We start from the raw sequence: 25733 nt of genomic DNA, 5'->3' as shown, positions 1-25733 counted from the left end.
TGTGAGATGGTAGGTGTGTTAATTAACTATAATAGTGGGGATTCCTTTACAGCACGTACCTCTACCAAATCACTGTGACACACACATATATCTCACAATTTTATGTCACTTATTCCTTAACAAAGCTGAAGTTAACAGAGAAGAAATCTGCGTCAGACCAAATATTTTATAGATGTTTAATTTCACTTTTCAATGTTTTTGATTCAAGATGACAAAATAAATAGGTAAACAGTAACAGAACTTCTTGTGGTCTTCTGCCATTGTTGGGAATTTTTTCAGTTTCCAGATATGGAGATGAATGCAGTGACAAATTAAGAAAATTGTCTTACTGTAAGTGACCTGCAAAGAAAAGAAAAACACTGTTAGAAAATTCGCGGCACAGCCGGTGGTTCAGATCACAGGGTGAGGGGGTCCGGGCGTCACACACCGCGAGATGTATCCGAGGAGACGTGCTTCATCGTCTGAAAAACCAAACCTGGAACCAACCATTCAGCGAAGATCAACGATTTGCCGTTTACAGTGACCTGAAGTCACTGTGGGCTGTCAGAGGAGAGATGTGCACGACACCTGGTGCGGGGAACAAGACGGTCTGCCCGTAACTGCAGAAGGGCCGGCACCGAGGAGAATGATGCCTGCCAGTGTGGCCAGAGCACCTCGGGCTCCCAGGCTCTTCCTCGGCAGGACGGCTCGGTGATCCGCGGTCTCTGGAGCCCTTGGGGACCGCAGGTCCAGGACTACGTGCGCGCCGACGGTACGAGGTGGCGGCCAAGCGCACGGGCGGCCTCCCCCCACCCCCCGAGGCGCGCGCACGCGGTGGTCTCCTCGCCCTTGTCACCTGACATCTGGTCCAGAGGGAGCGTCTGCTGTGCTTTCAGCACCCACGGCTGTCTATGAGCTCCCCAGAACCTCCCATTCTGTCTCTTACTTTGTATTTGTCTTTCTCGCGGGGGCTCCGGCCAGGCCCACGATGCTCACGGCTAGGAAGGCCCCGGGGCTGACAGGCGTTGAGGGCTCACTGTCCCCACTGTGCGTCCTCAGGACAGCCCCACACACCTGCCTGGTCCTGCCCTGATCCCGCTGTGCGGCCACTTCTCCCGCATAATGTAAAGTGCACTAGCACGTGGCAGCCGCCAGGTGTGGCTCTGAGCCTTGGCGGTGGGAGAGGTGGAGGCACACAAAGTAGGACCTGCATGTGGGAGAGGGTCTCCTCCCATCACCCCGGGCCCCGGGGGCCGGAACTCCTCCCGTCCCCCCTGCGCCCCGCGGGCCGTAACTCTGCACACTTGCTCCCAGCCCTTCCCTGACTCACCAATCGCTTAAATCAAAAACGGTTTCTTTAACTACGGTACCAGCTCTGTCTCTATTACTGTACTTATTTATATCACATTAGGATTATTTTCTAGATATCCCTTTCTAACCAGAAAATGAGCTGCTCTGAAAGGACCATATGTTTAGAGTCTCTGCCATCCCAGTGCCTGGCACAAGGGAAGTTTAGAGCGTGATATGTTGAACAGACAGGAGACTGAGGTGAGAGCGTGCAAAACAGCCTCAGGCATGGGTCCTCTGCTGTTATAACCGCACGAGGCCACGCAGAGCCTGGGAATCGCGATGGGACCCTGGGAAACTGCCACCAAGGAGGGTCGCTCTTCTGAAAGTGGCTGAGGCTGTAATCTGAGAACGTTCTAGGAGAAGCCAAACAACACTAGGGCAAACGTTCTGACCAAGATGGGGTTTTCCCTGGAGACGGAGCCCACACGCATCAATATGCCACCCAGGTCCTTTTCCAGTTTAGGTGACTGTATGCATACGATGTATGCACACACACACACAGGGGCAGACATGTTCAGACACATATATGCATAGATATGCACACATGTACATATCCATATATATTGATTCCTCCTCTTCCTGTGTATGTATATGTACGTGTGCATACACGTGTGTGTGTGTGTGTGTGTGTGTGTGTGTATACACGGACAGAGAGAGAGAAAGAGAGAGGAACCACTACATATCTGGAAAGAAGCAAAACCTTATAAAACGTAAGGCCCTACATCACACACGTAGTCAATTCAAACAATCTGTCCCGTCACCCCAGACTGTCCTTCCAGGATTCTGTTCCCAGCTGCTCCCTTATGACAAGGACTAAAGCATCAGGTCGGGCACCAGGGTCAGTCTTTGCTCTGGAAACTCCAGAGATCTCCAGCCTCAGCCCTGAAACGTAACTTCGTGAGGCTCTTCTTCTCACACAGGCAAGTCCTGCTTCTGAAAAATGCATGGTGACCCTTACCCATCCTGAACGACACTCTGTGAACTCTATAAGCAAAGGGAACAAACCCGCATCACTGTCACCGCCCCCCAATCCAGGTACAAAAGGACACGTTACCTTCTTGTAACTTTACTTCCGTCTCAAACCCACCAGGCCCGCGAAAGACAGGGATTCTGTTTGGCAGGGTCCCCACATCACGCTGGGCGTGGAGCCAGCGAGAGCAGGGCCCCAGGCCACCGTCCCCACGGAGAAGTTCCAGCGTCTCCACGAGGGGCCCACTCGACTCGGAGCTCGAGCCAGAAGGAGCCCTCCTGCCAAGGGCCTGGCTGTGCCCTTGCTGCCCTCCCCTGTGGCACCGTGGCGGGGACAGATGAAAAATGCAGCATCACCCCCGTTTATAATAAAAAGCAGCCGGGACTTTGCAGAGCATCTGGACAGCAAACTCCTCACAAAACTATATTTAAAATTTGAGCACTTGCAGATAGAAACACTACAGACTCTCTGAAAACAGCAATAAAGACAGACGTTGAAATGGAAACGCCACATCTCACTGCAAAATCATGAGAGAGGACACCTTATGGGGTATGCACATCGAGACAGCAGAACTGGGCTAATACGAGGGGAAAAGGAGCTGACGTGGAACCAGGGCTGCAAACAATGTCTTAGCCACACTTTGAATGGTCCCGGCCAGGTCCTTAAGTAGAGAAGACCTTGAACCCGCCCGTTTATTTATTGACTGTTTGTTACAATAAAACACACAGGCATCTTGCAACCACACACACGAAAATACTTCTCCTTTTAGAGTTTGTGTTCAGTCGTTTTCAATACATGATTTTGGGGGGTCTAAGACTTCTGTAAGTTACTGCAGAGGAAGAAGTGTTCCCAGCCTGAACTGATCCCACTGGGGTTACAACCAGAGTTCAGGGCGCGTGGGGAAGTAACATCTTTTACCAATTCTCCTTAGTAAATGAGACTCTGTCCTGTATCTTAAAATATACTGATCTTCCTAAAAGTGAATCGGACAATTTTTTTTTAAAGAAGCATCCAGAATTTAAAGGAATTCTTTATCTGGTCCTTTGAGAAAATTAATGCCCAGATGTAATCGCAGACACCCTGATAACACCTGATCGGAGATTCTCCACCCCTTTGTCCCTGGGGATCTAGACAAAACAGAATATTTTTATTAGCAAAAGTGTGTCCTTTGCACATTTGGAAACCAGCGTCTTGCTGATTCCTGGGAAGGGAAGTTCATGGCCTCAACCTCAGTGTCAGCGTCACCATGTGTTGCACAGCGGGCCTTCTGTGCAGCTGCAGTGTTCTGTCTACATAGACACGTGTCCACGGTCAACGCCCTCCAGGCAATCGGTGCGAGCACGTTCACACGACAGCCTCTAAATCCTGATCAAGGGTGTTTACGTTGGTCGCTGCTTCTCAAGGTCACCGTCCCGGGGGGACGGGCGGCACCTCCTGAGTGCCTTTCACCCCCCGGGAGCAGCATCTGTGTGTTGCCCAGACTCTGCTCTGCACCTCTCAGTCAGAGGCAGCCCACTCATTGCCACAAACACTCTGCCCCACTCACCCCCCGTGTGTGTGTCCACAGCTCCTCCACGTGGACAGTCTACAATGGTCTCAGGGCCCTCCTCTAAAACCGGCAGTGACATCGAGCAAGGGGACGCTCCCCAGAGGCAGTGGTGACAAGATGGGAAGCACAGAGACCTCGTCATGGAGAGAAGAAGGAAAGAGCCCACCCCCCTCCTCACACCAACAGCCGTGCGTGGCCCTGACCGACCCCACGCTGGCCAGGCACTTACAGACGGACGGACGGACGGACCAGAGAATCCTGCGCAAGAAGACACTGGCTCCCCGACCTTTTCTGCAGGGAAATAAACTCAGTAAAATCGTTTGACCCCAAGCCCTTCCGGGTCTTTAGCTGGGTTATCAATTTAGCCAATTATTTTGACTCCTTAACTCTTTTTACACATCGATGGATGGTTTTTCCAGGCCTCTGATGGCCTCCACAGGTTTCCGCCTGCCCGTATTTGTTGGTCTATAATTAGAGGAAATCACTCCAATAACCGGTCCACAGATGTTAGCTGAGCTCAGCAAGGCTGATCCACCACTGCCAATAACGGGGTGTCTCTGCTGAAAGCCAAACAAGAGAAATGCCACAGGCCACCCCAATCATGTCTGTGCGTCTCACAGAGCATCTCCGTCACCAAGAAATGAAATGGGTCATCTCAACTGTGCTTCCGTGAACGTTTCCCAAAACATATCGTAATTTCATGGCTGGCAGCTTCTGAACTTGACATGCTGGAAAATGAGAAAACCCCATCAGGAGCCTGCTAATGTCGAGGGTAACCACATCTTAATATTTAAGATGTTGCCTTCGTTGGAACTATTTATTTCTGGAGTATATTAATACTGAAATTAGTATTGATTGCTCTGTAAACACATGACCATCACAGGAGCAAACTTCTAGGACAAGCCAGTGCTTTGGTTTTCCACCCGAGCTCTGACACCTACTCACAAGGTAACTTTGGGTATCACCGGCCATCTCTTCCTTTCAGCTTCTTCATCTACGAAATGTGTGTAGGGACACCTCGTCCCAGTGGGAGAGTGACTAACCACTCCGCCTGCTCTCGGGCCTTGGGGAGAAGCCTGGTGATACGGGGTGAAGCAGGATGGACCGCAGCCCATGCTGAGCCAAACAGACGCCCCCTTTTAGAAACTTCAAATCTGCAGAGAGATTCTGTTCATTTCTGGAGTGTAGACACACATGCGAATCCAGAGCTGGAAGGCAGTGTGGTCCTCAGGCCTCGGGTTCTGGAAGGACTCGCCCAACATCGAGACAACCAGCTTCTCATCTTCCTAAAGACAGGCTGGGCGGGTTTGGGGCCCTTTAAACCCGATGATCCCTGAGACCCGTGACCAGATGTCCTGTGTGATCAGCACAGTCTCTGATCACATGGTTACCAGCATCCCTTTCACTCTCAAACATGCCCTGATGTAGCTAATAAATTATATGGTCATGATCCCTAAGGCCTCATCCCCTTCTTAGATTCAGTGTAAATTCGAGCGTGAGAACGTGTATGTGAGGTTTCTGAAAACTGTTAGGCTATAATGTGTGAGCTCTTACTAATTAGGGCAAGTAGCAGAGGGTTTTACTTAGAGTAGGAAATCAGCAAACACTTGTGGAAGGAGAGAAATCTGTCTTCAAGCCAGCAAGGGCTTCAGGACAGTCTGAGGACAGCAGCGACGGGCACACGCGTCCTGTCAGGTTGACAATAAGCACGGGCCACCCCCGAGGGACCTCACTACCTCACGGCCAAGTTGGTTCCCCTGGAACTCAAGAATCCTTCAGAAACAGGATGGCCTCCTTGTATTTCAAAAGCAAGTAAGTAAACAGCTTGTGAGACAATCGACAGGAGCAGCTCCGCTCTATACAAACACTCCAATAATCTTATGATTTATCTTACTTCAAAATTATGCATTTGCTTCCTAGAAAGTGTTTTGTAATCATCAGATATTAATATATGTGTCTGCCTCCTGGTGTACCTCTTATTGGATGACAATTAATTAATTAATTAATTCTCTTGCGCTGCAGGGGACGGGGCCTTTGTCTCTCCCCGCTGCCTTCACAGCCCCGGCTACCCTGGAGGGGTGGGTGGTACCCTTGCTTTCTTTCCATCTTGCCTCCCATGAGAATCAGCGGCTGCGCCCTACGTCCAAGGCGTCACGGTGTATCTCACCCTGGGCCAAAGGCAGAGCCGCCAGCCCTGCATCTGCCCCTCACTGGGAAGCAGCAGCATGGTAGAGCAGCTCACGGTGAAAGAATATGACAAAAACATCAGCTCCACTCATCTCTATAAATAGAATCACACCAACGCAAAGTCCGTACAACAGGTGTAGAATCCAAAGGAGGAGAAGCCACCGTCCCACAACATTACTAAATTCTGACATCAGTAACTCACCTTCCAACCCAGAAATGGTTTCCACCACTAGATGAGGCAGCAAACTCTTCTCGGTCCCCGTCCACAGAGGGGAGAATGTTATACTCAAGGCACAGAGAGACAGAATTCTCTTTTACATAAGATTCTTGGTGAGATCTTACTTTGTGGAATTATCGCGGTGGAGCTGCTCTGGTCCAGGCACTTCTCAGCTTGGTGCAATTATCTCAAGATGGGAAACCATGATGGAGAGAGATGTCTGAGCTCCAAACAGCAAGGCGTGTGAGAGCTGTGTACGAGCCACCTGTGTGCACGCGTGAAAAGGCAACATGTGATATGGCCCATTTCCCAGGTATGAAAAAGCTGTTCAAATTCGCCATGAAAGAATAACGCTTATATGGTAGCAAGCAACTAAGGCAATCATGATGGCGTGTGACATGCACTTAGATGGCCTCCAAAGACGTGTGAATGGGACTGACCTTCTCCGCTGCCCGAAGAGGTGAGAGTGGGCGGGGCCAGCTCCCTGGAAGCGTGTCCGCCTCAGCTGCTGAGCCCAGGACTGTCTTCAGTAACAACTGCTTCCGCCGCATCTGCTCTTCATTGCACTTGTCAGATTCAAGGGTTCGGAAAGTAAGTCGCACAAAATAAGGCACCAAACAATTCTTTAACAGACGAGAAGTCAAAGTCCAAATCAGCAATGACGTTTGAGTTGAAGCAACAGTTGAAATGGGTTTCCTTTGAATTAACAAAATATTTCTGAGGAAGAATAAGATCTAGAATAAAGTAGCCAATGAACGTGAAAATGATGAAGCTCATTTAAATATCACAAGTTACTAAATTAAGGAGTCTTCAGTTTGGGATGAATTAACTCTAATTTCTGCCAAGAGGAATGTGTGCTTACAGCCCAACATATGCAGGATGGGGCATGGGGGGGAGCCCTTGCTCTCTGGGACGGCTGGTCGACCTCCACAGGGGCCTGGCTGGATCTGACAGCAAAGGCAACTCACAGAGCGGCCAAGAGCTGGCGAGCTAACTGAGAAGATATTCAATGTGGTTTGTTTTCAGGAGGACTTCCTGACTTAATGCAAAACAGAACCGCAGGAAACTACCCTGTGATCAAATCAACGCCTCATGCTTCTTCCTCTGCAGCTCAGATACCAACACACTGACCGTCAACCTAGGTCAGCAAAAGACGAAAGCCATCACCGCGGGAAAGTCTGAACCGGAGCGTTCACCTGACCAGAGCAAAGCATGATGAGGATGGAGGGGCAGTCAGGGCAGGGGTCGTGAACGTCTCCTACAAGGGCCGGAGGGGACGTATTTTAGCCGCTGAGGGTAACATTCTCTGTCCGCCCGTCTCGGTGGGAAAGCGGCCACAGCAACACAGAACAGTGGAAGTGGCTGCGTTCCAATAACACTTTCTTTACAAAAACGGGCAGTCGGATGCGGGCTATGGTTCGCCGGTCCTTAGCCAAAGCTGACCGAGGTCTGGACGCAGGTGAACCTGCCGGTGTGGAGAGGACCCAGGAGAAGGGGTCCACCTTGCAGAGTCGGCCCAGTCCCTACCGCCTGCTCCCAGGGCCTCCAGGGATGCCCTGCACCAGCCCTGGCATCTGCAGGCCCCACGAAACACAGGCAGCAAGGCAACAGCCCCACCTGTCTGTTTTCTAGGCAAGGACGGGCTGGCACTGCCTACCTCGGAGCCTCTCCGTGAGGGGTGCTGGGGCTGCAGGGGACCTCCCACCCCTACCTGCTCAGCCCCCTCCTGGTGCTTCCGCCTTCTCCAAAAGCCCTGCGCCTCCCTCAGGTATTAATTCCAAACTTCCCTCGAGACTCAGGGCCGGCACCACCTGCAGTGATTACACACTGAGCGCTCCCCGCCCCGAGCCCCGCGGGACCGTGGGGGTCTCGACTGCGCCAACCAGCACACTGAGTCTCTACTCTCTTTCCCCTGTTCTTTATTCTGTTCATCTGTTTCTTCTCATCAATTTATAAGAGGCTAAAAGGCTCTATGATATTCTGCTTGGGGCCCAGGACACGGTGTTTAACAAACACCAACACTTGCTCTTCACGGCAAGTCTTCACCGCAGACACAAGCCCTGTGCGGACAGGACCACGGAGACCCGGAAACAGCCGCCGGGAGCACCGGCCGGGATGCATTTGTCTCAGGCACTTTCTATCACAAAGATGGCAGCAGATTTTAAAACAGGTTTCCAAGAGTGTTTTCTGCATTTTCTTTCTCAATTCCCGAGGTGGGGGGGACCCTAAGAAGAAAGCGGGGAGGGGGGCAAGCTGGTGGGAGAAGGTGCCCAGGAGCCGTCAAAGGGGCCCTGAGGATGGAATTGGAGGGGAAACTCCCCTGGGGGGACCACACAGCCGACAGGGCGCTGGACTGGACCCGGCCACCCTGAGGGACAGAGCGGTGACCCCTCCTCGGACGACGGCGTCGGGAGAGCTGGCCTCTGTGGGCGGAGCCTGCAGAGCAGCCCGAGGTCACCTCTTCCCCTGAAGCCGTACTTGTGGACACAAGCCCCACAGGAGCTGACCTCGCGATCAGAACGTGCTCACATGTCCATCCGCACACGTCCGGGAAGAGTTACAGGCGGATCCACACCCAGAGAACCAGAAGACCCCCGGCTAAGGACACCGGCCCCAAGCCGTGCCCTCCACACCCGTCCCCCAGCTCTCCCACCCCAGGCTCATCGAGGGCCCTGCCCGACAGCCTCCGAGGGCAAGGACACACTGAGCTTTCTGTTTAGATTTCTGAGGTGTTGCTGAGGTCTAACTGGGGGCTCTTAAAAGCAAAACGTCCCCAAAACCCTCTGGAACTACTCTCTGAAGAAGGAAAACAAGCATCGTGACCGGAAATTGTGGAGAAATTCTTCCAAGGCCCCTCGGTCACCCTGAGGCAGTGCCTCCTGGCAAAGTCGCATCCTCTCACCGGTCTTTCTTTAAGTCCCACTAAGGCCCCATCGGCATCACCCTCGGCAGAGCCGGAGCTGCAGAGTCCAGAGGACAGCCCCACGGCTGACCCTTCAAACGCTGTGTGTGTCTGCACACATACTCAGACAGCTGGGGACCAACCGATGAAGGCGTGTCTTTAAAATAATAGTTTGGTGAATATGAATAAGTCTTCAGCTCATCGACAGCAACAGCAAGGAAGGGATAACACTCTTTTTAATTTAAAGCAGCACCTGGAAACTCTATCAAAAGCCAATCATGCTCTTATTCTTGAGATGCAAAAATGCAAGCACCTCCCTGGCTTACTGGTGAAAACCTGACATCAAGTATGATCTCCCATAAAGCTATTTGGAAAAGATAAATGGGTCTTTGCTGTTGATTACTGCTCCGGTTTAGATGGTAATCTCCAAAATTATAATCTCTGCTTTCCTCTTCAGAGTGCCCTGGTCACGGACGCAAAGCCTAGACTCTTCCAGACAAGTGACTCGAGGCCCAGGTTGCAGGTGGAATGGAGGGTGAATCTCTGGTTCTTTAAAAGGCAAGTGCCCAGCAGAGCAGAATGGCACATTTGGGCTAAGTCTGGGTCACGGGCTCTGCTTCCCGCCGACATGGGGTAGGACCATCCCCCCCCATCCCTCTCCTCCACTTCCATTTCAGCTGGAAAAAATCCAGTGTGTAAAGCTAACATCCTCACTTGAATTTTAAAAGTTCCACTTCATCATCCACCCTCGCAGAACATGTCAGAGCATCAGTAAGGTCTGTTCCAGGTGTTAACCCTGAATGACAATCGAATAGAGCCTCCTTCAAAAAATCGAGTTTGTTCCTCAGGTCAAACCAACCGTCATTAAAAGAAGAGCCACTGGGGTTGATTACACGGTCACCTCCCCAAAGTCTACGAAATTTCCTAATAAAATGGGAACTGGCATCTCTTGACATACATTCTGAGCGGAGCTTAATTGACAGGAAGTGAGTCTATTTTGTTGCAGGAGGGGGAGGGGTGAAAGGCAGCAGGCGAAACAGAACTGCAACGTCAGTGAATCTGGGGACCGAGACTTATGAGGAGACCCCCCCAAAAGAGAACAGAGAGGCTTGAGCGACAGGATATTTTATAAAGGAAGCCGTTGGACCAAAACAAAGACCAAAACCCCCGACGCTGGGCGTTCCATCAGGGGTCCCCAACCGTGCCGATGACACACAGCACATAAAACTCCCATAAACGTAAAGGAAGGCACGTGACACAGGCTTCCCCCCCACACAGCCCCGAGGGCCTCTGGGGGGCTGGCTGGGCGAGGACAGTGAGGAAACGTCGGGACAGGCCAGGAGCTCCGGGCACCTGCCCTCGGGCACCCACGGGCTCTGGTCTCTGCCACATCCTGCCCCTCTTGGCCCCTGTCCGGGTTGAGAACCGGTGCTGGGGGCTGGCGGCCCCCCACCTCAGCACCAGCATGCTTGCACGGGAGGAGGGGGCCAGGGGAGCCCGTGCCCACCCCAGCAGTCCTCGAAGGCTGGCCGGGTGCGGCCTGACCCTGACCACGGCGCGGGGGAGGTCGTGCAGGGCGGCTGACCGTCAAGCATCACCGGCCCCCCTCTGAGTGTGGACGGCTGCCCACTGACCCATCGAGGCACCGCCTGGCTACACAGGACAGCCTTTGCCACCGGAGGACTTGGACACTTCAGCCTCGTAGGGCTTAAAATCATGTCTTTAGTGTGCTCAATTGTTGCCTATGCGGGAACAGCCGTCTGAAATTACAGGGAATCAGTAAGAAAATACGGTTTTATATGCAAACACTCACTTCGTTCCCATTTCAAGAACACACTTAATTCCTTTAAAAAGCTAAATCACATCTTACTAGAATATGACCAGAATTCTGTTAAAATCATACGATGCAACTGGTGTCAGTTCTCACATTAATAGATACTAGTTGTAAAATCAGTGAGTGTCAAAGAAAGCTGAAATAGTTTAACGTCTTCATAGAAACTAACGGCAAATTTTTAAATGACCTTCTTAAGTGATATTTTTGTTCTAAGTGATCACTGCTGACATTTACCTCTTTATCAAAATCTTGACCCTGAATTTCTTAAATGCTTCCTAATTTCAAAAATAAATATGTCCAGAGGCAAGACAGATCAGCACTCTGCTTCACTAATCAATCTGGATGACAAATACATAAAAACATACTCGAGCCCGGAGAGTCCTGTGACTTTCAACTAATAACCTGAAAGCACAGATTCTCAGCCTCTCTAATCCGTAACAGTAAAAGAACACATCAGCTCCCAAACGGAGAGATAACACTTCTTCAAAAGCCAAGCACCAAAGTATAGGTATTACCCTCCCCCATTACGGCACATTTTGTCTTTTAAAATGCCTTTGCTATAGTATCGGAGAAACATTACTTCTCGTGTTATTGGGCTCGAAATTAAGCCAAACCGCTGTTCCTAATATCACAGCTCTAGTTGAGACAAAGGACACTTTGCCCCAGGACCGAATCAGTTGCCTCACTGCTGGTCCCCACACGGCGGAGGTGGAGCCGGCCAGCTCTCAGGGTGCCGCAAACCCCAAAACACCCGTGGAGAACACGACCGGCCACTGCACCTCTACGGGGATCCCCGCACCTGGGGCCACCTGACCGCACGGCTCTGGGCCCTTAGGCCCAGCAGCAAATGAAGGAAACGTTTTCCTTCTAAGGTGAAATCAGGTCTCGGGACTCAGTCTGTGACTAAGGTGGTCACGACCCATTAATACGAAAAGGCAGCAGGAAAGGCCATCCTTGCTCTTCACCCTCCCATCCCTGCCTCGGTGACCGTAAAGCGACAGGTATCCGGTCAGGCAAGACGTGGCACCGGGCCCTCCTGCCGATGCCCCCGGGGAATCCCAGTAGCAGAGGAGGCAGTGAAGCGGGAATGTGAGTGCCGACGATGGAGCAGGTCCTGAGACGCGTGATGTCCACGGGAAACAGACGGTATAAAGGCACAAGCCTTTCAGAAATGCAGCGTCGCATGATCAGCTTTGCCCCAACTTCTCTGCGATCTCCACTGCTCTCCATTAAAACCTAAGTCCTAATCATGCCGGCTGTCAGACATCTGAAGCAGGCTCCCAGAAGATCTTACCTGGGACACCAAATTCCAAGAGGGACACGTGGTAAGAGTGTGAGCGCAGAGACTGTCACAGCCGTGGGGTCTGCTGTCCCGACCACGTGAGGACGCTCTGGCCAGGTGGGAGAGGGTCCGGGCATCAGACGCCTGAAGGGCTGCCCTACAGAAGGGGCGCTGGGTTTCCGGACCTTCTCTGAAGCTGTGACCCTCTGAGCGGGAAGCACAGGGAAGCAGGTCACTCCACCCTGGGCAGGGCGACAACCGTGCCCTCATGAGCGCACGCTAATGCCCCTTAGGGAAGCAGCAGGAAGGACGCCGACTTGTTAGGGCATCAGCCACTTTCAACCAGTGTGCTCTGAACTCCCTGCAGGCATGCCGGTGAGGCTGTCTCAGGGTTGGATCGTGAAACGGTTACAGACCCGTGAGAGGCACGGGGGGTACAGAGCGCCCGGTGTGTGTCCCCCGGAGGCTGCCCCCGCACCCCCGCCTGTCCAGCCGGGGCGGGCCCAGACCAGGGAACCGACCTTGCCCGTGGCAAGTGGCTGGTCCTGCACAGCGTCCCGCGGGAAGAGCTGCGTAGGCCTCACCGTGACCAGGACCCACGCCCTGGTGGCGTCCCAGACCCTCCTGCCTGCACTGTGCCCGCGAATTACAGTCACTCTGTGATGTCCATGTTCTGACGCAGCTGGAGGATATAAAACGTGATGGCAGTGTCTCAACAGTGTGACAACCAGGGACAAGATTGTGCCTAGCGGCTCTTACAAAGCAGGGCGGAGAGGCTGCAGGACAGGCCTCAAGTTGCTGGCGTAGTGGCAGCCTGGCATCAAAGAAAGTTTCTGCACTTGCTGGAAAATGCTCATAAATTCCTAAGAAAGTGAGATTAGTTCTACTCCGTGGTGGGCCCAGAGGTTCGGCGGGATGGCGTGGGCTCTGTACGATCCGTCAGATCATCTAAGACCCAAAGCGCCCCAGCACACGTCTGGATTCTGGGACACTGCCTCAACCTCTTCCAGTCCTAAGCTAAGTTACCCTGTGTGAACGTAACACTCCACCACACCAATGCCAAAACTGCACGTGTACTTAACAAGCCAGACCTCACCTACTTTATATTGTACGTAACAATAATCCTAAAATGCAAATTAAAGCAATAATGGAATGTCACTTTAGCTTATCAAATTTATGAAGATAAAAGACAAAAGTTAAAACGCCAAGTGCTGGCTAAGCTGCTATGAAGAGTCCTCTCGTGTTTGCCAGTGGTGAGATACATTCCTACAGGTCCTGGGGAAAGTGTTAACTTGGAGGTACATAGCCAGAGTCTAAAACATGCATATACTTTGAGCCAGTATTTTCATTTCTAGGAACAATTCTGGGGAAATTTTAATTAGTAGAGGAAATTTTAAAATTATGTTTTGGTTTAACATTGTAAAATCCAAAACACTGCAAACAACCTAAATGTCAATTCTGTTCTAATGTGTATTAGACACTTCCTGTGTGCCAGGCGCCACAAAAAATAAAAAATGGGTATAAAAGATCTGAAGTAAATATATTTCTGGTATTGGTAAAGTTTATAACCTGGGGGGGGCAGGGAGCGGTGAGCACACCAAAATAAAAATATAATTTCACTAAAACATGATGACGGGCTTCCCTGGTGGCACAGTGGTTGGGAGTCCGCCTGCCAATGCAGGGGACACGGGTTCGTGCCCCGGTCCAGGAAGATCCCACGTGCTGCAGAGCGGCTGGGCCCGTGAGCCATGGCTGCTGAGCCTGCGCGTCCGGAGCCTGTGCTCCGCAACGGGAGAGGCCGCAACAGTGAGAGGCCCGCGTACCGCAAAAACAAAAACAAAAACAAAAACATGATAACAAAAACGCAGTTGAGAAATGGTCTGTGGATCATCTCTTGCTAGAATGTTACGTAACTATTAACCCAATGGGTGTCACTCAGAACCCAGCCACCACGTGGCAAAGCCAAGCCTCGTGGGTGGTGGGTGACGTGGAGGAGACGCAGGTGACCCAGTCGACAGCCCTCGATAACGTGTTGGCTGACGGCCAGCGTCACTGCAGCCCTGTGGGTGGACGTCTGGGTCCCCCCCCCGTCAAAGCGGCAGGTGACCACAGCCCCGGTCACACACAGAGAAGAACCACCCAGCTGAGCCAGTCACCCTCAGCCACTGGAAATGACAAAACGACGGCTATTCCCGCCAGCAGCTGAATTTTGAAGTGGTTTCTTACACAGTCATAGAAACCAAAAGAGATGGATTTGCTAGAAGATTATCTGGCCGAAGAAACACTCCATCCACTAGAGATATTTTAGGGTCCTCATTCCAGCAGCCTGGGCTGTGACGTCTGTAACAGGATTTACTGAGCCTTGGGCTGATCAATGATGTGACAGATAACAATTTTGCAGACGCTTTTATAAAAACCAGCAGCCACAAGTGTTCACCAAAAGGTGAGGCCACAGCGGGGTTAAGACGGGGACACACCTTGGGGCCGCGGCCACACACGCACACAACGGCCGCCCCACAGCCACCATCACACGAGGGTGACAGATGCCTGAGACCCAGCCTCTGGAAAGTGCCCCCCATAGCTGTGCTTTCCCCGACCTCCTTGGCCTTGGGACATCCCCGGGGGTCCTCACAAGGCCCCTTGCAACGTGGGGTGAAGCCGGGGAGGGACTGAACCATGTTGCCAAGCTCTGTCCATCCCCCCTCAGACAGCTAGCTGGAATCCAGGTCCCTGTAAAGGGTGATGTACCTAGAGGAGCACAGAACACACCTACGTGACAGGTGTGGCCTGGCCCACTGGTCCCAGCTCTGTGGACGGAAGGCGTGTGTGTGACCCTGTCCCCGCTGCGGCAGGCTTCACCCTCGGCACCTGTCACGAACCTCCCCGGGGCCATCTCTTCCCATCAGCTGCCCTCCCTGTTATCATTCAGGACTTCTCATTCTCACCCTGGTTTGTCCTTTCTTGTCCCTTTAGAAATAGTAAGGAATCTGGGGGACATCACCTCTAGTAACCGGACTCGGGCTTCAGGCCCAACTTTACAGCCAGCCTGTGGGGACTGCCCTCCACACCTGTGTGTCCAGGAAGGGAAATCAGACACCCTCACCTGTTACCGACCTTGTCCGCATTCCAGGCACCTGCCTTCAGGCCACACGGACGGTCGTGATTCCATAAGTAACTGTTGAAAATTTTTCCTCATATCTGCCCCACTCAAACCTGGTCTTCTTTCAAAGCTTGACTCTCTTAACAGAAAGTCATCCATTTCATGTAGATAATTTTCTTAGCATGAGTTCAGTTAAACAGGTTAACTGTGGCCATTTCAATAGGACCTCTTTCCCCTTAATTATAGCATGAGGTCACAGGACCCTGAGGAACTACTGAAAACGTTCTTTGAAAACCAGCAGGAAAAATTGCGTTTGTGTAACAGTCTCTTCTCAAACGCAGTGACACACAAAAGAGCTCTGGGGCCCGACTGCCGAGGAAGGTACCCCGGACTCACCCTTCGTTAACTCTGCAGCCGTATCTGATGCCCTGAACTCAGACTCTCCATCTGTAAAATGGGGTAATAACAGCAGCCCCCTTCAACACACGGGTGGAGGCTGAGAAGCCCTGCAACGGATTCGGCACCGTCCCTGGAACAAATGACAAGCGCAGCACCTACTGCACCGGAAAATGAACGCCTTTCAGAGTGGGGTCTATTTTCCTCACTCTTATTACCATTTTTTAAGTTCAAACAAATCTTTACACCCATCACCTCCCAAAGCAAGGCCATCGCTGAGACCAGGAGCATCTGCAGTGATCTTCCTGCCCTGCCAATCTGTATCTGTGGAGTCCTGAATCACAAGACTTTGTCCTTGCTTCTCGGTCTTGAAACAGTGACAGAAATTTTGTGGGGACGTTTACATTTGTAAATACTCTGGAGCAATACAGAAAAAACCAATTGCTTTTGCTGCCAAACTCAGGAGCCCTGGCGACTTCTACAGCTTCTAAGACAAAACAGCCATGCTTCAGTGAATTCTAAAATATTATTTCTGTTTTACCCGTAAAAACAGCCTGTTTTTTTCCTTCTTTGTTTCTATAACTCACCTTGGATATTTCAATACACTTACTCAAAATTTTAAGTATCAGAGTGCTTTATAAACAGAAGCACTTTGGTCGATAATGGTATCATGTCATAAATGTATTTTTACAGATGAAAAACTTGAAAAATTTTTGTAAATATTATTTAAATACTTTGTCATCAAGGGCTGGCCTCAAAATAATAAACGTTAGGGAAAAAAATGACATGAAATTGTGTTTTTGTTCAAAAATCGCTCAGCAGGCTTCTGGTTAAAATAATGTCAAGTTATCAGGCTTCTGGGTTGAGAAGTAGAGAAAAGCTATATCCAGTATATCCCTCTTTTGATCATAATAAAATGAGAGGAGATAATAGTAAAAGCAATTCCTCCCTCCCCCTAAATTACAGAGGTAAAAACCTAAGAATGAAAATAGGGCTTCCCTGGTGGCACAGTGGTTGACAGTCTGCCTGCCGATGCAGGGGACACGGGTTCATGCCCCGGTCCGGGAAGATCCCACGTGCCGCAGAGCGGCTGGGCCCGCAAGCCATGGCCGCTGAGCCTGCGCGTCCGGAGCCTGTGCTCCGCAACGGGAGAGGCCACAACAGTGAGAGAGGCCCGCGTACCGCAAAAAAAAAAAAAAAAAATGAATGAAAATAGCAGCATCACAAAACCAGTAAGTCAGACGGGACTAGCACCTATCAGAGCAGATACATATTAAAAGAAAATCCTTGACATAGAAGATTTGAGATAATCACACTGAAATCAAAGGAGAGGGACTGAAATCAGAAAAGTCAGAAAAAAGATAACAGGACGGAAAAAGACAGTCCAGGATAAGGATAACTGGCATGGCTAAGGAAGGAAACCCACCTAAAATCATCAAAGGAAGTAACAACAAACAGGAAATAAAATAACTTCAAAGATACGACAGGAGGAAGTATCTACGACATGAAGAAAGCATTAAAAACCACAATTAGAAATAATGACACACAATATTCTAACAAATTTGAACAAAATAACAGGTAGCAAGCAATATCTTGATTATGTAAGGAAGAATGAAGTATAAATATTTTCTCAAACACACAGGCATGAAGTCGAGGTGAAATTAACCTGGTGTGATACACCTCCAGAAGTTTACAGGTAAATGTGACCCAAGGATATCATACCCAGCTAAGTCATCCCTCAAGTGGAAAGAAGGCTATGGTGGTCTCTCCAAACGTGAACACTGTGGGCAACGTGGCACTTGTGTGCCTTCCTGGGAGAGGAGTTCAATTCATAATAAAGTCCAGCCCCCAAAATAGTAGGTAGAAAATCGTGGTACAAGGATGACTGTAATATTCCATGCTAGAAGACAATGGGACAGTATATCAGGAGTGAGCGCTAAAGGAGAGGAAGTGCATGACCCCAGAATTTAATCTCGGCCAAGTTTTCCTTTGAGAATAAGAGCAAAAGACAGGCATTCTCACCCAGGAAGAAAAATCCGAAACTAAATACCCATGGCCCATGTCGAAAAGAACCACTTGAGAATAAAATTAACCAACCGAGAGATCAAAACAAAGAAGTCAAGTTGGAAAAGCCACAATAAAAGGAGTGGTGGGTGGGCACTGAGTCCACGTGAATGGCTGAAAGAAAGGCTCTGCAGAGGTTGGGTTACACGGCGTATATACTGTAGACCTCGTCCAACGGACTTACATGCGTGTGTGCGCACTCACACGTGTGTACGTGTGTACATGCACACACACATAATTCTATTCTTGTGGTAGAGGAGAGAGGACAGGAGAAAATATAAAAATACTACTCTCATATTCCAAAGCTTCTTAATTTTTTTTTCAATTTTTTCTTTTTTTATTCTTAGAAGGCCTTTTAAGGAACTATGTCTATTTTTGATAAAGAAATATTCATGTGAAACACAGTAATGAGGGGTTGGGGAGGACGGGATAGGGCTGAAAAAGAGAGGTTTCCGGGGAATTTCTAGACATTCCTTTGTGCTGCCAAAGTTTAAATTAAGAAGCAGAAATCACATTTCTTGTCCTTCACGTGAAATGAACAGCTAAGGAAACTGAGTTAGGCGGGTAATAAAAGAATCGCAGGCTGAGTGTTCGCCGAAGCTTCGGAGGAAAGAATGAAAAATTACACTTTGCCAAGAGACTTCAGGGCTTCAGCCTGCCAACACTGATATGTCTAGGTTTCACAGAGACCCTGAAACTAAAAGCTAGATTGCTTTTAAAGACACGTTTATAAAATTCCATTATGCATTTGGGGGTGATTTGGTACCTACTTCTCGGTCTGAACACCAAAGGGCACCAAGTAGATAAGAATATTTAGGGAGAGAAAATATACGCCACGTAAAAGCCCTATGATGAAGTGCTGACACGGGAGATCGAGGAGACCGCGGTCAAAGCGCACTCAGGCCTGCGTGACGAGGGGTCACAAGCGCTTCCGACAAGCCTCACTGCAGCCACACCACCTCCTCGACGTGTACTGCATACACTGCCGACCACACTCCACACAGAACCCCAGGGGCCTCGGAAATTAGCAGCTGAAAATGTAAGAGGCCACCCTTATCATTTTCTTATCGCGTCCAGGAACCACTGTGAAGTAAAACTGAGATTTCTTGAAATAGTCACTGTTTGCAAATGGAAGCAAGGCTTGCTGTCCACTTGGACTGATTTCCAGCTTCTAGCGGAAGAGCTGAGGGTAGCATCACGGGGAAGAGAGCGAGGTTCCCATGAGCTACGAGAAGACCAGGCAGCCAACCCTCCTGACGCATAGGTGGTTCGTCCTGGTGGCTTGCTGGCTGGGTTTCCAGGGCAACCACAACGAGGGATGTTGGAGAGTGGACGGCAGGGAGACCGCCGGGGTGTCCAGTGGGTTTTCGAGCAGCAGGTTTGCTTCTTCCTTGTGGGGCCACTGATGAGTTGAATTGTTTTTAATCTTTTTTTATGGAGTTGTCATTAACATACGATGTTATATTCGTTTCAGGTGAAGAACACAGTGATGTGATATTTTTACACCTTATGAAATGATCACCACGATAAGACCAGTCACCACCCACCACCGTACAAAGTTGCTGCAATATTAATGACCACATCCCCTGTGTGTTCATCATACTCCTGTGACTTATTTATTTTACAGCTGCACGTTTACAAACAAACAAAACAAAACAGAAACAGACTCACTGATACAGAGAACAGACTGGTGGTTGCCAGGGGTCGGGGAGGTGGCATGGGGACAGAGGACACAGGGTAGGATCTGAGCTGCACGGGAGCAAGTGGAGATGCTCCCCCAGAAAGATTCCTGGGGGTCTGCAGCGCCGGGAGGAGAGCACCACTGCTGGCCACGCCACCCAGTCCTTCCGGAGACACGTCAGGGCACGTGGACGGACGCCCTCCCGCCCGAGATCAGTGACGCCACGGGAGCAAAAGCTGCCGCCTGCCACCACAGCAGAGCAGGGAGAAGGCAGTGAGGACTTAGAACAGCAGGAAATGTCCAAGGAAGTGAGTAAAAAGACACGGTGGGTGGAAGCACGATAAAATAAAAATTTGAACCTGATTCCTCCAGGAATATGCTCATGATTTTATTTATTTATTTACTTACTTACTTACCTACCTACTTATATAGGCTGCGCCAGGTCTTAGTTGCACACGTGGGGATCTAGTTCCCCAACCAGGGATTGAACCTGGCCCCCCACACACACACTGGGAGTGTGGAGTCCCACCCACTGGACCACCAGAGAAATCCCTGCTCATGATTTTAAACTTCCCCCTTGTGGGCACAGATTGAGTTAAACCACTTGCAGACTACGTGACACAGTGTCGACAGGGAGCGCCCAATGGGCGTGAGGCATCCTGTGCCCCGTGGTCCCTCCTCCAAACTGGACCATCTACCGGCTGCTTGCTTTCTCTACCCCTTGGCATCTGGGAGAGAGTTTTAGCTGTAATTTTCCTTTCAAGTAAGAAACCACAATTGATGCCGCATTTAAGACTAGACGGCAGTGGGGAAACTGCATATACTGAGGTGCTAAAATATCTAAGTGAAGTTTAGTTCACATTTCCGTTGGCCTTCGGGAATCCACCCCAGAAGACGAGTGACTGAACGGGCCGGCACCTCGTCTGGCTCAGCTGTGCTCAGCCCCATGCCGTCCCGACCCAGAGCCTCCAGCAGACTTCTCCCCACCAGAGTCCCCACCAGCCACAGTCCCCACCAGTCTCTCAGTCCCCACCGGTCTCAGTCCCCACCAGCCACGGTCCCATTGGCCACAGTCCCCACCAAGCATCTTCTGGGCACACTTTTCATTCCACCAAGAGCTCTGAGAGGACAGCATGTGAAGAGGGTCTGGTCCAGATGCTCAAACACGTGGGAGCTCGTGCCAGGGGTCAAGGGGATAAACTCAGTGACCGACCCATGTGGTTCCTGGCAACAATGAGCATGGCTCCCTCATTCACACACCCGGGGAGGCACTGGAATCACAAGGCCAAACAGAGTTACCTTAAAACACTTTCCCCTCGACAGATGTGACAGATTGCAGATTTTCAGGAAAAAGAACCGAATTCTGTCACTGTAGGATGTCTTCTTCTCAGACTTACGCTGGATTCATTAGAATTTCATTCTGCTAAACTTCATTAAAAATCCTGATAAATTGAACTGGTCTACTCTCCTTTGAAACACAGTGACTCCTCTTTGCAAAGTTTTCTCTGCATTAATCATCTTGACTCGCCCGACAACTGGTGAACGAACAGGGAAATAATCGTTTTTGAGACTACGTGCCAACCACACACGTTATTTCATTAAGTCCTGACAGTGCTATTGCCCATTGCTTTAACAAAGGCAATGCAGGTTCTGAGAAGTTAACTAACTTGTCTACACAGCGTTGGGTCAGAGATGAGAACCCTGCCTGATTCTGAAGCTGGTGTGTCCACCACAGCCATGACAAACCCTGCCTCACAGAGCCCTGAGGGGCACACAGGACAAAGGGAGGGCGTGGACAGCCTGGCCAGGCTTCTGTCCTTCGCTCTTGAGCCAATCCCAGAAGCCCCCCTCTTGCCGATCAGAGACCTGGACACGGCCACACCGAGCCAAGCGCGGAGGAAGCGTCAGACCAGCCCTGAGTCACTGTCACGGGAGAGACACCTGACAACTCTGCGTAGACCACAAAGCACCTCACAAATACTTGCTGTTACTTTCCTCTCAAGATGTATTTGGAATTGTGTCTGAGACATGCAGCATATGTTCTGCTTAAGCTTAAGGTTAAGATAACTACACACAGGCAGTAACTATTCTGAGGTGTGGCCTAGTGCTTTACAGTCTGCACGAGAGGTAGGGGTACATGCTCCAAGGCCACCTTTGGGACCCCCGTAGGAAGGACCGCTGCTCCCCACTCCTCACGTCCAGCACAGGCTCCCGCAGGAACCCTGGAGCAGTGAAACGCCAGCAAGAAGACGCCCTGTGCGCTAGGCATCGGGCAGGGCCGTTTCGCTGTTACCCGTTCCAACCCTCAGGGTCACCCCATTGACAGGGAGGAAGCAGAGCCTTGGAGAAGTGAAGAGACACCGGCAGGATGTGGACGGTGCCGGTGGACCAGAGGCTCCAACACCTGGGCCTTCCGGCAGCCTCCGGTTCTCAGGGCCTATTTCAAGCTCCGCCGACGTCGGTTTTGAGGAGACTACATCTAAACCCTGATCTCGTGCTGTGTACCCAGACCAGCGGGTCAAAGACAGGCCCACCACACCCGGCCCTGGGCCGTATTCAAAGTGAACAATAGTTCTTATTTCCCAAAGAACTTACTGTCGTAAAGGGAAGGTGTAGATAGAAATATGACATGAAAGCAAATATATTCATTTGACAAATCTTTCTCAAGGAGGTGCCCAGTGCAAAGCCTGAGAGGGAATCAGAGGCGTGAAACAACTCCCTCCTTCCAAAGCCCTGCCGTGGATGAGGGCAGAGCAGGGGATGCAAATGCCAAACCAGCAGGCAGTGTGTAATGGGGACCCACTGCATGTAACAGGGTAATGGGGACCCACTGTGTGTAACGGGGACCCACTGTGTGTAACAGGGTAACAAGGACCCACTGTGTGTAACAGGGTAATGGGGACCCACTGCGTGTAGTGGGGACCCACTGTGTGTAACAGGGTAACGGGGACCCACTGTGTGTAACAGGGTAACGGGGACCCACTGTGTGTAACAGGGTAACAAGGACCCACTGTGTGTAACAGGGTAATGGGGACCCACTGCGTGTAGTGGGGACCCACTGTGTGTAACAGGGTAACGGGGACCCACTGTGTGTAACAGGGTAACGGGGACCCACTGTGTGTAACGGGGACCCACTGCGTGTAACAGGGTAACGGGGATCCACTGTGTGTAACAGGGTAACGGGGACCCACTGCGTGTAGCGGGGACCCACTGTGTGTAACAGGGTAACGGGGACCCACTGCGTGTAGCGGGGACCCACTGTGTGTAACAGGGTAACGGGGACCCACTGCGTGTAACGGGGACCCACTGTGTGTAACAGGGACGCACCGTGAGCCAAGAGACTGCAGACAGGAGCAAACCCTGGCAACCTCAGGGCTCAGGTGCCCGGCGGAGTCTCGTGAGAAGCAGCCAGTGGGTCACCAGCACTCACACGAGACGTCTTGAGACTCGGGAATCCTCAGATTCGCAAATGCCCCTCTGGCATTTATTTCTCTTGAGAGGATTTCTCTTTATAGCAAAGAATCCTCATTCTCCTAACTCTCCTAACCGTCTTTTCCTTCAGTAGCACAGCTGGCCTTCTTTACTGTGCTGTATTTTCCCCCATAAAGAAATGATTTCTAGGGGCTTCCCTGGTGGCGCAGCGGTTGAGAGTCCACCTGCCAATGCAGGGGACACGTGTTCGTGCCCCGGTTCGGGAGGACACGTGTTCGTGCCCCAACCGCGGAGCAGCTGGGCCCCTGAGCCATGGCCGCTGAGCCTGCGCGTCCGGAGCCTGTGCTCCGCAACGGGAGAGGCCACAACAGTGAGAGGCCCGCGTACCGCAAGAAAGAAAAAAAAAAAAGAAAAGAAAAGAAATGATTTCTATCACTTCATAAAAATTCATTTTAAGTTCCTTCCTGAAAAAATCCCCTTGTGTACAGGGCAGTCATTCACATCCTTGGTCAACTGCTGAATATCTCTACTCACCCAAAGTAAAAACAACTGGATAAGAAAAGAGACAACAGACATCAATACTCCAGTCCAGTTGGATAGAAAAAAACTCACAGTAAGAGAGCAGCACGTATTGAGTGTCTACTACATGCCAAGCAGGGCTCTAAGGGTATTCCACACATTAAATACATTAATTCAATGTATACTCACCCTATGAGGTAGGTACCATTTTTATGCCCGTTCTGCAGATGAGAAGACTGAGGCATGGTAGGTTAAATAACATGCCCACACTCCCCACCCTGGAAGGCATCAGAGCCGGGAACTGACTCAGGCCGCTGGAGTCAGTCCTTAACCACTCACTGTATGGACTGTGCTGCACAGAAGGGTTCAGATAAAAACCAGGCAAGTGGACAGGGGGCAGCTGCCTCCCAAGTGGCACAAAAGGACAAGTGTTGCCTGGAGGTGACTCTCTGAAGTAGGAACACTGTGTCTAATTTTCTGAATAGAACAAGACACAGAAGAAACGTGGAGTATCAAGACTTACTGTATTTCTATTCAGTATTAAAATTCATGAAAAGGCAACCCACAGAATGGGAGAAAATATCCTCAAATCATACATCTTGGAAGAGATTAATATCCATAATATATAAAGAACTCCCAAAGTCAACAAAAATAAAGTAATTCAAAAATTGGCAAAGGACTTGAACAGACATCTCTCCAGAAAAGATACACAAATGGCCCAGAAGCACATGAGAAATTGCTCAACATCACTAGTCATCAGGGAAAAGCAAATCAAAGTTACCACGACATCCATCACTTCACACCCGTTAGGATGGCTATTATCAAAAGGACAGAAGGCAACAAGTGATGTGGAGAAACGGGAACCCTCACACATTGCTGGTGGGAATGTGAAATGGTGCAGACTCTGTGGAAAACAATTTGGCTTAAAAAGTTAAACATAGGATTACCATGTGATCCAGCAATTCCACTCTTAGGTATGAAGACAAAGGAATTGAGAGCAGGGACTCAGATTCTGATGTGCCAACGTGTTTTGCATTCACAATAGCCAAAAGGTGGAAATAACTCCAGTGTCCATCAACAGATGACGGATAAACAAAATACCGTGTCTCCATACCGCGGAATATTATTCAGCCATAAAAAGGAATAAAGTTCTGACAGGTGCTACAACATGGATGAACCCTGAAAACATTATGTTGAATGAAATAAAGTCAGATACAAAAGGACAAATGTTGTATGATTCACTTATATGACATATCTAGAATAGGCACATTCACAGAGACAGAATGTAGATTAGAGGTTACCACAGGCTGGGGGAGGGGAAGAGGGTACAGAGTTTCTGTTTGGGATGAGGAACAAGTTCTGGAAATGACAGGGGTGATGGTTGCACAACACTGTCAATGTACCTAATGCACCTGAAATGCAGAGTTAAAAATGGTGAAAATGGTAAATTTCCACAATTAAAAAGAATCAAACTCCTTAATGTAGAATTCAAGATGCTCCCGATCTTCTACACCTCCCATTCCAACCCTATTTCCTCTACACCCCTCCCCCCAGGTGATGCCGCCCTCTCCACCCCCGCCTGAACGAGGCTCCTGATTTCCTGACCCCGTCACCTCTGCCCGTGCTACTCCCTCCATCCCCTAAATCCACGCATCCTTCCAGATGCCCTCCTCTGAGGGTTTCCTCTCGCTGTGGGTACCCTCTCCTCCCTAAGCTTTGCTAGGAGTTTGCCGGTGCAGCCCTGAGAGCACAGTTACTGCAAACAGACTCTCTTATCCAGTACCATTAACTGCAGGGAGATGCTGTGTTGAATTCATCTGCGTGTTGTTAGAATTTAGCCCAGAGGCTGAACACAGCACATACTTAGTAAACATTCACTGAATGCATCACGAGGAGGGAACGAAAATAAACATTAACATCATAGTTCCCAAACTGTGCTCCAAGGCACCCGGGGGTACCAGGGCCTGGCAGGAAAATTTTAAATTTCAAGGGAAACACAGCAATATCCCACTTCTGTTGGACCCCAGAAGCCATTACCTCACTTAAAAGTAGGATTACGGGCTTCCCTGGTGGCGCGGTGGTTGAGAGTCTGCCTGCCGATGCGGGGGACACGGGTTCGTGCCCCGGTCCGGGAGGATCTCACGTGCCGTGGAGCGGCTGGGCCCGTGAGCCATGGCCGCTAAGCCTGCGCGTCCGGAGCCTGTGCTCCGCGGCGGGAGAGGCCGCAACGGTGAGAGGCCCGCGTACCGCAAAAAAACAAAACAAAACAAA

At 50.4% G+C, this 25733-nt stretch overlaps 2 long non-coding RNA genes across 2 annotated transcripts in view; both read right to left on the bottom strand.

Annotated features, from left to right (window-relative positions):
• Positions 1-267: 267 nt before the first annotated feature.
• Positions 268-25733, bottom strand: part of LOC132512819 (uncharacterized) — a 233329-nt gene continuing 207863 nt past the window's right edge. The window contains exon 4 of the long non-coding RNA XR_009538344.1: positions 268-339. This is a non-coding gene — a long non-coding RNA (uncharacterized LOC132512819). The remainder of the gene's footprint in view (positions 340-25733) is intronic.
• The window catches only part of LOC132512731 (uncharacterized), a 60883-nt gene continuing 41596 nt past the window's right edge, over positions 6447-25733 (bottom strand). Inside the window, exons 2-3 of the long non-coding RNA XR_009538305.1 lie at positions 6693-6818; positions 6447-6517 (exon numbers count right to left, since the gene is read on the bottom strand). This is a non-coding gene — a long non-coding RNA (uncharacterized LOC132512731). The remainder of the gene's footprint in view (positions 6518-6692; positions 6819-25733) is intronic.

The sequence above is a fragment of the Lagenorhynchus albirostris genome, chromosome 21 (assembly GCF_949774975.1).
Source record: "Lagenorhynchus albirostris chromosome 21, mLagAlb1.1, whole genome shotgun sequence".
NCBI classification, from domain to species: Eukaryota; Metazoa; Chordata; class Mammalia; order Artiodactyla; family Delphinidae; genus Lagenorhynchus; species Lagenorhynchus albirostris.
Note: the sequence above shows the minus strand (reverse complement) of the source record. Positions and strands in the feature narration are given on the sequence as shown.